Source organism: Armigeres subalbatus, chromosome 1 (genome assembly GCF_024139115.2).
Source record: "Armigeres subalbatus isolate Guangzhou_Male chromosome 1, GZ_Asu_2, whole genome shotgun sequence".
Lineage (NCBI taxonomy): Eukaryota > Metazoa > Arthropoda > Insecta > Diptera > Culicidae > Armigeres > Armigeres subalbatus.
In genome coordinates this window covers 151,259,109-151,271,409 of record NC_085139.1, presented here as the reverse complement: position 1 = coordinate 151,271,409, position 12,301 = coordinate 151,259,109, and the positions used below count along the sequence as shown (strand labels likewise).

At 50.3% G+C, this 12,301-nt stretch overlaps 1 protein-coding gene across 7 annotated transcripts in view; it reads left to right on the top strand.

Moving 5' to 3' along the window:
* LOC134205271 (227 kDa spindle- and centromere-associated protein-like) overlaps positions 1–12,301 on the top strand; it is a 261,767-nt gene that overhangs the window by 163,396 nt on the left and 86,070 nt on the right. For 3 of the 7 annotated variants that reach the window (XR_009978107.1, XR_009978106.1, XR_009978109.1), the window contains one exon: positions 10,443–10,557. The exons of the other annotated variants lie outside the window; for them this stretch is intronic. The gene's annotated coding sequence lies outside the window, so the exon portion shown is untranslated. The remainder of the gene's footprint in view (positions 1–10,442; positions 10,558–12,301) is intronic. 7 annotated transcript variants of the gene reach the window in all.

Below are 12,301 nucleotides of genomic sequence, written 5' to 3'. Positions count from 1 at the left end.
CGTGGCACATGACGTTACTCTTCTTATAGGACTCTAGGTTAGAGTAGCCGTTCCACCAAGTGTTCGTTAAAGTAGTCGCTAGAGTATTCGCTGTTGGTTTGAGCGAGACAAAGTAAACGTCAAAAAAATTCCATCCAGCAATCTGAGTGAAAGAGCGAATATTTGTTTACCGGCAACCACGTGCTTTTTGGCATTTGCATTTTTAGCGGACAAAAGAATGAGCACGTGTCCCAGTAGGTGAGGGGTAGTTAGATGTATATGATATTTATTACCTGATCGTGAGATATAAAATGTTTAATACTTGCCCCAAAAAACCGCGAAAAAAATACCTATATTATTTCATAAAGTTCTGCGACTGTAATATTGAAGAATTGATTTCATTTGACTTAATATTTGTAATCACTAAAATTAAGTTTAATTAAGCCGTTCCCCTCGATTTTTTGCGCATACTCTGAGTAGCCGTAAAAGTAATCGGGAAAATCTTGATAGCGAGTAAATCCACAATATCGATACTCTTGTTAAGCTTGCTGGTCGTCGTGTATCATTTGTGCAAGGTCTGTTTGCGCTTTGCATTCCCATACAAACTTAACTAAATGGCACTTATGTATCACAGAGCAACAGATCAAAATGTAAACAATGATGCACAGTAATAACTAGCGATCCTATATTAATTTTAGGATCTCTAGTAATAACCTGTTGTTTAAACTTAATCTGAAAACAATGGGAGCGCAACAATATTTATATATATATTTTTTTTTCTTCCTAAGCAATGGGGGGGAATCTGCTCAACAGACATCCTGGGTTAGGGGCCACCTTCAACAGCAAACGAGGGAGGCAGGACTACATCCCCGACCCGCTAAACCGTTTCCATTGTCGCCAGATGGGCCTGGCCTGGTCCCTTCGGTTCAACCAGAAAGTAATGCTTCAAAGGGGGGCCAGTGCACAACGCACCCTCGAGGTTAGCTGCGTGTCCTTGCAGCATCGAACATCGTGACTCGCTTTTTTAAAAGAACACCATGGGATCGTGCCAGCGCATTGCCGGATTTCCAGGTGGCCTTACCACGCCCTATGATCTCGGAAGGTGGGAAGGGTCGACTTCGCGCCTGTTTCCCTCTGCACGACTGGTATCAAGAATGATGATGCCGCATGGACCCCAAATTGACGTCTCTGCGATAGAGCATATTCGCCAACACACAGAGGGACTTACCGACACGGTGCCTAAGCCTGCCTCAGCCTTGACGAGGACCCCTTTCCGCCCTCGGGCTCGGAACCCGCCCGGTTGACCGATGCCGCAAAAGCGACGATACCATGTTGTTCGGCCACTTGTTCGATAAAAGGATCGAGTTCGACCACAGGGCACCGATATTACCCATGAAGCCGACTCCGAACCCTTGGACCACCCCTTATTTGCGCCTGAACTAGCAATTCCTCGAGTCCACGCGCCACCTTCTGTGTAGCTCCGAGACGATTTGGACGATAGCCGATAAAACGGCGTCCCAGCCAACTTCATCTTTATACGTCCTCCGGACTAGGTTGTCCGGGGTAGTGGCGAGCATGTGGTCACGCATTGTGCGAAATCGTGGGCACACGAACAACACGTGTTCCGCCCTTTCCTCTAAACCTGCGCACACCGGACACTCGGACGAGTGTCCGAACCGGTGTAAATACTGTCTGAAGCAATCATGGCCTGTAACGATCTGGGTCAGGTGGAAAGTGATTTCCCCATGGCGCCTCTTGACCCACGTACCTATCTTCGGTATCAACCTATGCATCCATCTACCCTTAGTGGAACTGTCCCACGCACGCTGCCATTGGACCATTGAGGCCAACCTGACAGTGCTACGGATGCCTCTCGTGCCGCGCACTTTGAAGCACTCTATGTCTTCACCGATAACAATGTCAATAGGCATCATACCGGTGACGACGCAAAGTGCATCGTGGGACACGGTACGGTACGCGCTCGCAACTCTTAGACACATGAGCCTATACGTACTTTCTAACTTCGTTCTGTAGCAGTTAATACGCAGGACCGTGCCCCAAGTTGGTCCCCCATACCTCAATATGGACAGAGGCATAAACCGCAGAGCTATTGGACATCATCCGGGACAATGCCAATATAGCTGTGGAGGCACGATGTGCAGTTGCCTGCCCTTATCTCTGCTTGTTGCTCCGATTTTCGGTTGTTAACAACAACCACCTCAGTCTTGTGGTGAGCCAGTTCTTACTTCCTGGAACTTATCCACTACTCCACAATTGCGATCGAGTGGGCTGTAGTCAACTCCACCTCTTCGATCGATTCGCCGTTTCGTACACCTCCAGCATAATATCGTCAGCGAAGCCGACGATTACCATGCCCACCGGGAACTTCAACCTCAAGACACCGTCGTGCATGACGTTCCTTAACACCGGACCAGTATCGAACCTTGCGGAGCCCCTGAGGTTATGTCAACGCACTTCAGACCCGCCTCCGTGTCGTATACCAGTACTCGATTCTGGAAGTAGCTTCCGAGAATCTGCCCAACTGGCATTATTGAATAGATTTCTCACGTCGAAAGTCACTACTGCACAATAGCGAACTCTCCTCCTCTTACGCTGGATAGCTATCTCCGCGGATTTGGTAATCGACAAGATAGCGTCTACGGTCGACTTACCCTTTCGGAAGCCAAACTGGTTACTCGATAGACCATCCGCACCCTCCGTGCGTATCAACAACCTGTTGAGGATGATCTTCTCGAGCACCTTCCCCGCCGTATCAAGCAGGCATATTGGTCTATATGCGGACGGATCCCCCGGTGGTTTTCTCGCCTTTGGCAATAGGACCAAGCTCTGCCTTTTCCATGCTTCAGGGAAGACTCCCTCGTCCATGACAGATCTAAACATCTCGGGAGCCTCAGCAATGGCCGCTTTGATGGCCAGGTTCAGAATACCATCAGGTCCTGGCGCCTTACCTACCCTAAGGCGCAATCCCCGCAAGTTCTTCCACAGTTACTCTTCCTTCGTCGGCCACCCTGGCCCCTGGCAGCACCACAAAGTTAGGCCAGGGACTTGGGTCATGACGTGGGGAGAGCCCCGCGATGATCCTCTCCAGCATCTCTGGAGACCGCTCTGTAGGGGCCATCGTCACCCAGGGGTCACCCCATGGATTCGTATGGTCGTATAGTCGATACTGTAGCGAACCGCCAGGTGGCCATAGCCATCATCTACCCTCCAGTTCGAACTACTCGTTTGGCCAGAACGTAACGTCAATAATCGACTCGGCCCCGTTCCAGCTGTCGGTACTTTTGGTACCGACATCAGCCAAGTCCACATCCAACATGGCCAGTGATTCCAGCAGGATCTGCTCTCGTTGATTCGTGGATCGGCTTCCCCATTCCACGGCCCAAACGTTGAAGTCTCCCGCTATCACCACCGGTCTACGCCCCATCAAGTTAGCCGTCAATGAATCTAGCATACGACCGAACTGCTCGATCGACCATCGAGGAGGCGCATAGAAGCTGCAGAAGAAGACCCCGTATCAGACCAGGGAAATAGAGGGGGATGACGCCTCCTGGACCTTGGTCAAGATCAAGAGGAAACCGAAGACGTTAAGGGCCGAAAATAAGGCACAGGAGAATGAGGGTAGCAAGAAGTCTATGGTAGGCGAAAATCGCTCCAGGGGCGATGGCCTAGTCATCAAGATGGACGAGGCTAAGTGCTGGGCTGCATCCCAGTGGAGCAGGTTTAGCGGCGTTACCACTGTGATTTTGCAGCAAGCTTAAACGCCGGGCACTTCGAATCCCCCATGGGGTGCTTGCTGTTCGCAGCTTTGCTGGAACAAATCAAACAATTGGGAGGGTTCGTGCAGCATTGTGCCTTATGTCCATCCAATCCGCAGCGTCGGAAAAGCTTGCTTCTATCAGGGCTTTTGCAGTCCCACTGTGATTTTGCAGCACGCTTAAACGCCGGGCACTTTGAACCCCCATGTGGTGCTTGCTGTTCGCAGCTTTGCTGGAACAAATCAAACAATTGGGAGGGTTCGTGCAGCATTGTGCCTTATGTCCCTCCAATCCGCAGCGTCGGCAGAGATTGCTTCTGTCAGGGCCTTTGCAGTCCCATTGCTTGTGCCCCGGTTCCAGGCACTTCAAGCAAACTTCGGGTTGCTCGTATATGCCCACAGGGCACACCGACCATCCCACCTTGACGCTCCCTAACTTGACTACCTTGGAGGCGTCCGCTGCAGATAGCCGAACCAATGCTACCTGTGTCCCTGCCGGACCTTTCCGTAGCCGAACGACTACGGTGGGAGTCTCCACTTCACACTGTCGCCGCAGTGCCGTGACGGCCCCTTCGACTTCGGAGACCTGGACGATCTTTAACCCTTGGATTCACCTCCGTCGTGAGTGCCCTCACCTTGACCGTCTCGCCTAAGACTTCCTCCGCCAACTTCTTGTAGGCGGCGCCCTTTTTCGAGACGCCCCGATTCAGCTCGAGGATCATCTCGCCCGTCCGGGTGCGTCTTATTCGACGTACGTCGGCGCCGAGTTCACCGAGCTTGACGTCACTCCTCATTGCCTTCAAGACGTCCGAGTACTTAGTCTACCTAGACTGAGGCCCAAGGATTCGCGAACTCGGGCAATGTCGAATCGACCGAGGGCGTGCCAGCGAAGACGGTGGTGCCAAAGTCTACCCAGACTGAGACTCAAGTATTCGCGGGCACGTCGGGGGTGACTGCTCCAACGGAGCAGACACAAAAACGGGTGAGACAGTCTCCAGGGGACGAGCTCCCTGGGGGCCGCTCCAAAACGCAGAGGGTTACTTATCCCGAACAAGGGTAGTAGGGCTGGGAAACTGAACCCCGGCCAGGTACCTCCAAAACCGGGGGAGGAAGGATCTGAAAAGGTCCAGGTCCGTCCACGACCCTTCCCAACTTCCGAGGACATAGGGCGTGGTAAGGCCACCTGGAAAGCCGGCAATGCGCTGGCACGATACCATGATGTTCTTCTAAAAAGGGACTCACGATGTTTGATGCTGCAAGGACACGCAGCTAACCTCGAGGGTGCGTTGTGCACTGTCCCCCCTTTGAAGCATTACTTTCTGGTTGTACCAAAGGGACGATGGGCTTGGCTGCCGCCAAACGGTTTAGCGGGTCGGGGATGTAGTCCTGCCTTCCTCGTTTGCTGTTGGAGGTGGTCCCTAACCCCGCACTTCCTGGACAACCCAGGATGTCTGTTGAGCAGATTCCCCCTCCATTGCTTCGGAAGAAAAAAAACACACACACACACAGCGCTGCGAAATGGTGAGTTCGTCACATAGGTTAATACCGGAGCTAGGCACGTGGGTCAAGAGACTCCATGGGGAAGTCACTTTCCACCTGACCCAGGGCTTTACAGGCCATGGTTGCTCTAGACAGTATCTACAACGGTTCGGACACTCGGCCTCGCCCGAGTGTCGCGTGACCACATGCTTGCCACATGCTCGCGTGACCACATGTGGTCTGGACACTACCCCGGACAACCTAGTTCGGAGGATGTGTGAAGATGAAGTTGGCTGGAACGCCGTTTTATCAGCTATCGTCCAAATCGTCTCGGAGCTAGCTCAGGCGCAAATAAGAGCTGGTCCAAGGGTTCGGAGTCGGCTTCAAGGGTCATACCGGTGCCCTGTGGTCGAACTCGATCCTTTTAACGAACAAGTGGCCGTGCGAAGAACAACATGGTATCGCCGCTTTCGCGGCGTCGGTCGGGTTCCGAGCCCGAGGACGGAAAGGGGTCCTCGTCAAGGCTGGGGCAGGCGTAGGCACCGCGTCGGCAAGTCCCTCTGTGTGTTGGCGAATAGGCCCTATCGCAGAGAGGTCAATTTGTGGTGCACGTGGCATAATCATTCTTGATACCAGCCGTGCAGAGGGAAGCAGGTGCGAAGTCGACCCACCTTCCGAGGACATAGGGCGTGGTAAGGCCGGCAATGCGCTGGCACGATACCATGGTGTTCTTCTTAAAAAGCGAGTCACGATGTTCGGTGCTGCAAGGGCACGCAGCTAACCTCGAGGGTGCGTTGTGAACTGGCCCTCCTTTGAAGCATTACTTTCTGGTTGTACCGAAGAGACGATGGGCTTGGATGTAGTCCTGCCTCCCTCGTTTCCTGTTGGAGGTGGTCTCTAACCCCGCACTACCCAGGATGTCTGTTGAGCAGATTCCCCCTCCATTGCTTAGGAAGAAAAAAAACACACGTCACCTCATTCCGTCGAACTGAGTCGATCGATATATAACACTATGGGTCTCCAGGTCTTCTATAAAAAGTTTCTTTTTGGAACAATCGTATAGCATTTACGTATACTTAGTATACTGCCGCTAACCGCAAGTCGAACACATCTGTATCCAGTTTTCCGCGAGCGGTAATGGCCGCCAGCTTGCTTGCGGCTCAGTCTCTGATTTGACGTGTCTGGAGGTCAACTGCACCCACCGCTCCGAGCATTCTGACCAAATGTTGCATATAAGAAGGTGCTGATTCAGTGAATTCAAGCCTTCTTATATACCACATTGATCAAAATGCTCGAATGGTGGGTGCAGTTGACCTCCAGAAACGTCAAATCAGAGACTAACCCGCAGGCAAGCTGGCGGCCATTACCGCTCGCGGAAAACTGGATATGAGGCTCCATATACAGATGTGCTCGACTTGCGGTTAGTGGCAGTATACTAAGTATACGTAAATGCTATACGATTGTTCCAAAAAGAAACTTTTTATAGAAGACCTGGAGACCCATAGTGTTATATATCGATCGACTCAGTTCGACGGAATGAGGTGACGTGTGTTTTTTTTCTTCCTAAGCAATGGAGGGGGAATCTGCTCAACAGACATCCTGGGTAGTGCGGGCTTAGGGACCACCTCCAACAGGAAACGAGGGAGGCAGGACTACATCCAAGCCCATCGTCTCTTCGGTACAACCAGAAAGTAATGCTTCAAAGGAGGGCCAGTTCACAACGCACCCTCGAGGTTAGCTGCGTGCCCTTGCAGCACCGAACATCGTGACTCGCTTTTTAAGAAAAACACCATGGGATCGTGCCAGCGCATTGCCGGCCTTACCACGCCCTATGTCCTCGGAAGGTGGGTCGACTTCGCACCTGCTTCCCTCTGCACGGCTGGTATCAAGAATGATTATGCCGCGTGCACCACAAATTGACCTCTCTGCGATAGGGCCTATTCGCCAACACACAGAGGGACTTGCCGACGCGGTGCCTACGCCTGCCCCAGCCTTGACGAGGACCCCTTTCCGTCCTCGGGCTCGGAACCCGACCGACCATGTTGTTCTTCGCACGGCCACTTGTTCGTTAAAAGGATCGAGTTCGACCACAGGGCACCGGTATGACCCTTGAAGCCGACTCCGAACCCTTGGACCAGCTCTTATTTGCGCCTGAGCTAGCTCCGAGACGATTTGGACGATAGCTGATAAAACGGCGTTCCAGCCAACTTCATCTTCACACATCCTCCGAACTAGGTTGTCCGGGGTAGTGTCCAGACCACATGTGGTCACGCGAGCATGTGGCAAGCATGTGGTCACGCGACACTCGGGCGAGGCCGAGTGTCCGAACCGTTGTAGATACTGTCTAGAGCAACCATGGCCTGTAAAGCCCTGGGTCAGGTGGAAAGTGACTTCCCCATGGAGTTTCTTGACCCACGTGCCTAGCTCCGGTATTAACCTATGTGACGAACTCACCATTTCGCAGCGCTGTGTGTGTGTGTGTTTTTTTTCTTCCGAAGCAATGGAGGGGGAATCTGCTCAACAGACATCCTGGCTGTCCAGGGCGGTGCGGGGTTAGCAGGACTACATCCCTGACCTGCTAAACCGTTTGGCGGCAGCCAAGCCCATCGTCCCTTTGGTACAACCAGAAAGTAATGCTTCAAAGGGGGGACAGTGCACAACGCACCCTCGAGGTTAGCTGCGTGTCCTTGCAGCATCAAACATCGTGAGTCCCTTTTTAGAAGAACATCATGGTATCGTGCCAGCGCATTGCCGGCTTTCCAGGTGGCCTTACCACGCCCTATGTCCTCGGAAGTTGGGAAGGGTCGTGGACGGCCCTGGCCCTTTTCAGATCTTTCCTCACCCGGTTTTGGAGGTATCTGGACGGGGTTCAGTTTCCCAGCCATACTACCCTTGTTAGGGATAAGTAACCCTCTGCGTTTTGAGCGGCCCCAGGGAGCTCGTCCCCTGGAGACTGTCTCACCTGTTTTTGTGTCTGTCTGTTGGAGTAGTCACCCCGACGTGCCCGCGAATACTTGAGTCTCAGTCTGGGCAGACTTTGGCACCACCGTCTTCGCTGGCACGCCCTCGGTCGATCTGACCTTGCCTGAGTTTGCGAATCCTTTGGGCCTCAGTCTAGGTAGACTAAGTACTCGGACGTCTTGAAGGCAATGAGGAGTGACGTCAAGCTCGGTGAACTCGGCGCCGACGTACGTCGAATAAGACGCACCTGACGGGCGAGATGATCCTCGAGCTGAATCGGGGCGTCTCGAAAAGGGCGCCGCCTACAAGAAGTTGGCGGAGGAAGTCTTAGGCGAGACGGTCAAGGTGAGGGCACCTCGACGGAGGTGAATCCAAGGGGTTAAAGATCGTCCAGGTCTCCGAAGTCGAAGGCCGTCACGGCACTGCGGCGACAGTGTGAAGTGGAGACTCCCACCGTAGTCGTTCGGCTGGCGGAAAGGTCCGGCAGGGACACACAGGTAGCATTGGTTCGGCTATCTGCAGCGGACGCCTCCAAGGTAGCCGTTAGGGAGCGTCAAGGTGGATGGTCGGTGCCCTGTGGGCATATACGAGCAACCCGAAGTTTGCTTGAAGTGCCTGGAACCGGGGCAAGCAATGGGACCGGCAAAGGCCCTGACAGAAGCAATCTCTGCCGACGCTGCGGATTGAGGGACATAAGGCACAATGCTGCATGAACCTCCCAATTGTTTGATTTGTTCCAGCAAAGCTGCGAACAGCAAGCACCACATGGGGTTCAAAGTGCCCGGCGTTTAAGCGTGCTGCAAAATCACAATGGACTGCAAAAGCCCTGATAGAAGCAAGCTCTTCCGACGCTGCGGATTGGATGGACATATAAGGCACAATGCTGCACGAACCCTCCCAATTGTTTGATTTGTTCCAGCAAAGCTGCGAACAGCAAGCACCCCATGGGGGATTCGAAGTGCCCGGCGTTTAAGCTTGCTGCAAAATCACAGTGGTAACGCCGCTAAACCTGCTCCACTGGGATGCAGCCCAGCACTTAGCCTCGTCCATCTTGATGACTAGGCCATCGCCCCTGGAGCGATTTTCGCCTACCATAGACTTCTTGCTACCCTCATTCTCCTGTGCCTTATTTTCGGCCCTTAACGTCTTCGGTTTCCTCTTGATCTTGATCGCAAGTCGAACACATCTGTATCCAGTTTTCCGCGAGCGGTAATGGCCGCCAGCTTGCTTGCGGCTCAGTCTCTGATTTGACGTGTCTGGAGGTCAACTGCACCCACCGCTCCGAGCATTCTGACCAAATGTTGCATATACTAAGGTGCTGATTCAGTGAATTCAAGCCTTCTTATATAGGGGAACTGTTCCGATCTCCATCTCACTGTACATATATCCATCTCATCGCTAAACAAAGAAATACGGCACCAAATTCGTCGCTTCTTTTTGTCAACATGCGTGCTCACTGCTGAAAAAAATCACAAAAATAATAAACAAACCAAATTCTTTTCCATTGCTTTGTTTTTGATGGGATGGAAATAGGAGCTATGAGATGAAGTGGCGAACCGTTCCCCTACCACATTGATCAAAATGCTCGAATGGTGGGTGCAGTTGACCTCCAGAAACGTCAAATCAGAGACTAACCCGCAGGCAAGCTGGCGGCCATTACCGCTCGCGGAAAACTGGATATGAGGCTCCATTTACAGATGTGCTCGACTTGCGGTTAGTGGCAGTATACGAGAAAGGCAAAACGTAAAAAAGTACGTTTTCCCATACCAATCTCCATATAAATTGTATGCGATGGGATGACGCAACCAATCGAGTGCATATCATGCACAGTTGATTTGGGTCCCAAAACGATTCAGAAAAACCTTGATTTCACTTTATTGGATGAAGTTTGCGTTTTTCCATATAACTGCACTTTAATGTATATCCAGTTTTCCGCGAGCGGTAATGGCCGCCAGCTTGCCTGCTGGCAAGTCTCTGATTTGACGTTTGTGGAGGTCAACTGCACCCACCGTTCCAAGCATTCTGAAGAAGGTGCTGATGCTCTGCGACCAGGGTTATTCGATAATTATTGAAATGTCACTTTTAAGTTTGATTTCAGTTTAATTCTCTAAATGAGACAGGTCCTAAATGTAATGACAGTAAATAAGCATACTTTAAAATGGTCGCAAAATGATTTAACTGAGAATCGTATACAATCTTTTTTTGAAATTAAATGTAAACAAAATGAAACTTCCGTCTTTTTTTTCAGACTGTCCAGAAACGATAACCCATTCATTCAGAAGGTTCTAGCAAGTAGAGAAAGTGTGCTAGATTATACTGACGACACAGAGTCCGATGATGCTATTTTGATTTTAATGACACAGGTACTTATCAATTTTGAAAATGTGATGTATTAACTATATATGCAGATGCAATAGAGTGCAGATTTACTAGTGTAGTGTTGGTCATTTGGGCTCAGTTCCCACTAAGTTAGCCTTCTTCGTAGCTTACTAGGGAAAGCGCCTTTCTAAGCAACTGGGGTCGCCTCCGAAGGAAGTGGTTACTTCCAATACATTTTTCGAACTAAATCTTTTACATTTTGTACATATGGGAAGATCCATTAATTTATTACGTAACGCAACAATGAATCGACTGCTTTGAGCGTGCTTACAGCGGCACACTAGGAGTTAACTTTCTGAAATCAGTATGGCGAAAGGCATCTAAGGTTCGATTTCTCCAAATTAAGCACTTTAATCGAAAAAATATTTGGTAGGCGTAGTAGCGGACACCATCCCTCATAACCGGTACCAAATAGTTTTTCATGAAAAGTTCCTAATTTTGAGAAAACCAGCGTTAGATGTCTTTCGCCATACAAATTTCTGGCGGTTAACTCTTGCTGGCTATTTTGTGCATATACTATAGCGCCTGGATGTGGCTGCGGCGGGTAGAAAATCAGCCACTGCCAATAATTCATTGATCGTTTTCAAATCCCCCTCCCCCTCCCCCACACTCTTTGTATGAAACATCTGAATATGTTGTATGGATCGTCACACTTCGCTCGACTCCCCCTTCCCCTCTAAGCGTTACGTAATTTGTGGACGCTCCCTATCTTCTTCTTCTTATTGGATTACATCCCCACACTGGGACAGGGCCGCCTCGCAGCTTATATGGGGCACACACTTGTGGTATTCGTACCATGGTACAAGGCGACAAGAAAATAATTTCAAGCCTATCTTTAATGAAGACAATAATGAATCGACTGCTTTGAGCGTGCTTACAGCGTCACACTAGGAGTTAACTTTCTGAAATCAGTATGGCGAAAAGCATCTAAGGTTCGATTTCTCAAAATTAAGCACTTTAATCTAAAAAATATTTGGTAGGCATAGTAGCGGACACCATCCCTCATAACCGGTACCAAATAGTTTTTCATGAAAAGTTCCTAATTTTGAGAAAACCAGCGTTAGATGTCTTTCGCCATACAAATTTCTGGCGGTTAACTCTTGCTGGCTATTTTGCGCATATACTATAGCGCCTGGATGTGGCTGCGGCGGGTAGGAAATCAGCCACTGCCAATAATTCATTGGTATGGCACTCATTTCAAGATTTTTGTACCATGGTACGAATACCACAAGTGTGTCCCCCATATTAGTGTTCATTCAGCACTTCCACAATGAATTATTAGCAGTGGCTGATTTTCTACTCGCCGCCATCACATCCAGGCGCTATAGTATATGCGCAAAATAGCCAGCAAGAGTTAGCCGCCAGAAATTTGTATGTCGAAAGTCATCTAACGCGGGTTTTCTCAAAATAAGAAACTTTTCATGAAAAACTATTTGGTACCGATTATGTAGGAAGGTGTCCGCTACCATGCCTACCAAATATTTTTTTGATGAAAGTGCTTAATTTTGAGAAATCGAACCTTAGATGCCTTTCGCCATACTGATTTCAGAAAGTTAACTCCTAGTGTGCCGCTGTAAGCACGCTCGAAGCAGGCGATTCATTATTAACTGCGAGGTTTCTAAGCCATGTTACCATTTTTGCATTCGTATATCATGAGGCTAACACGATGATACTTTTATGCCCAGGGAAGTCGAGACAATTTCCAATCCGAAAATTACCTAGACCGGC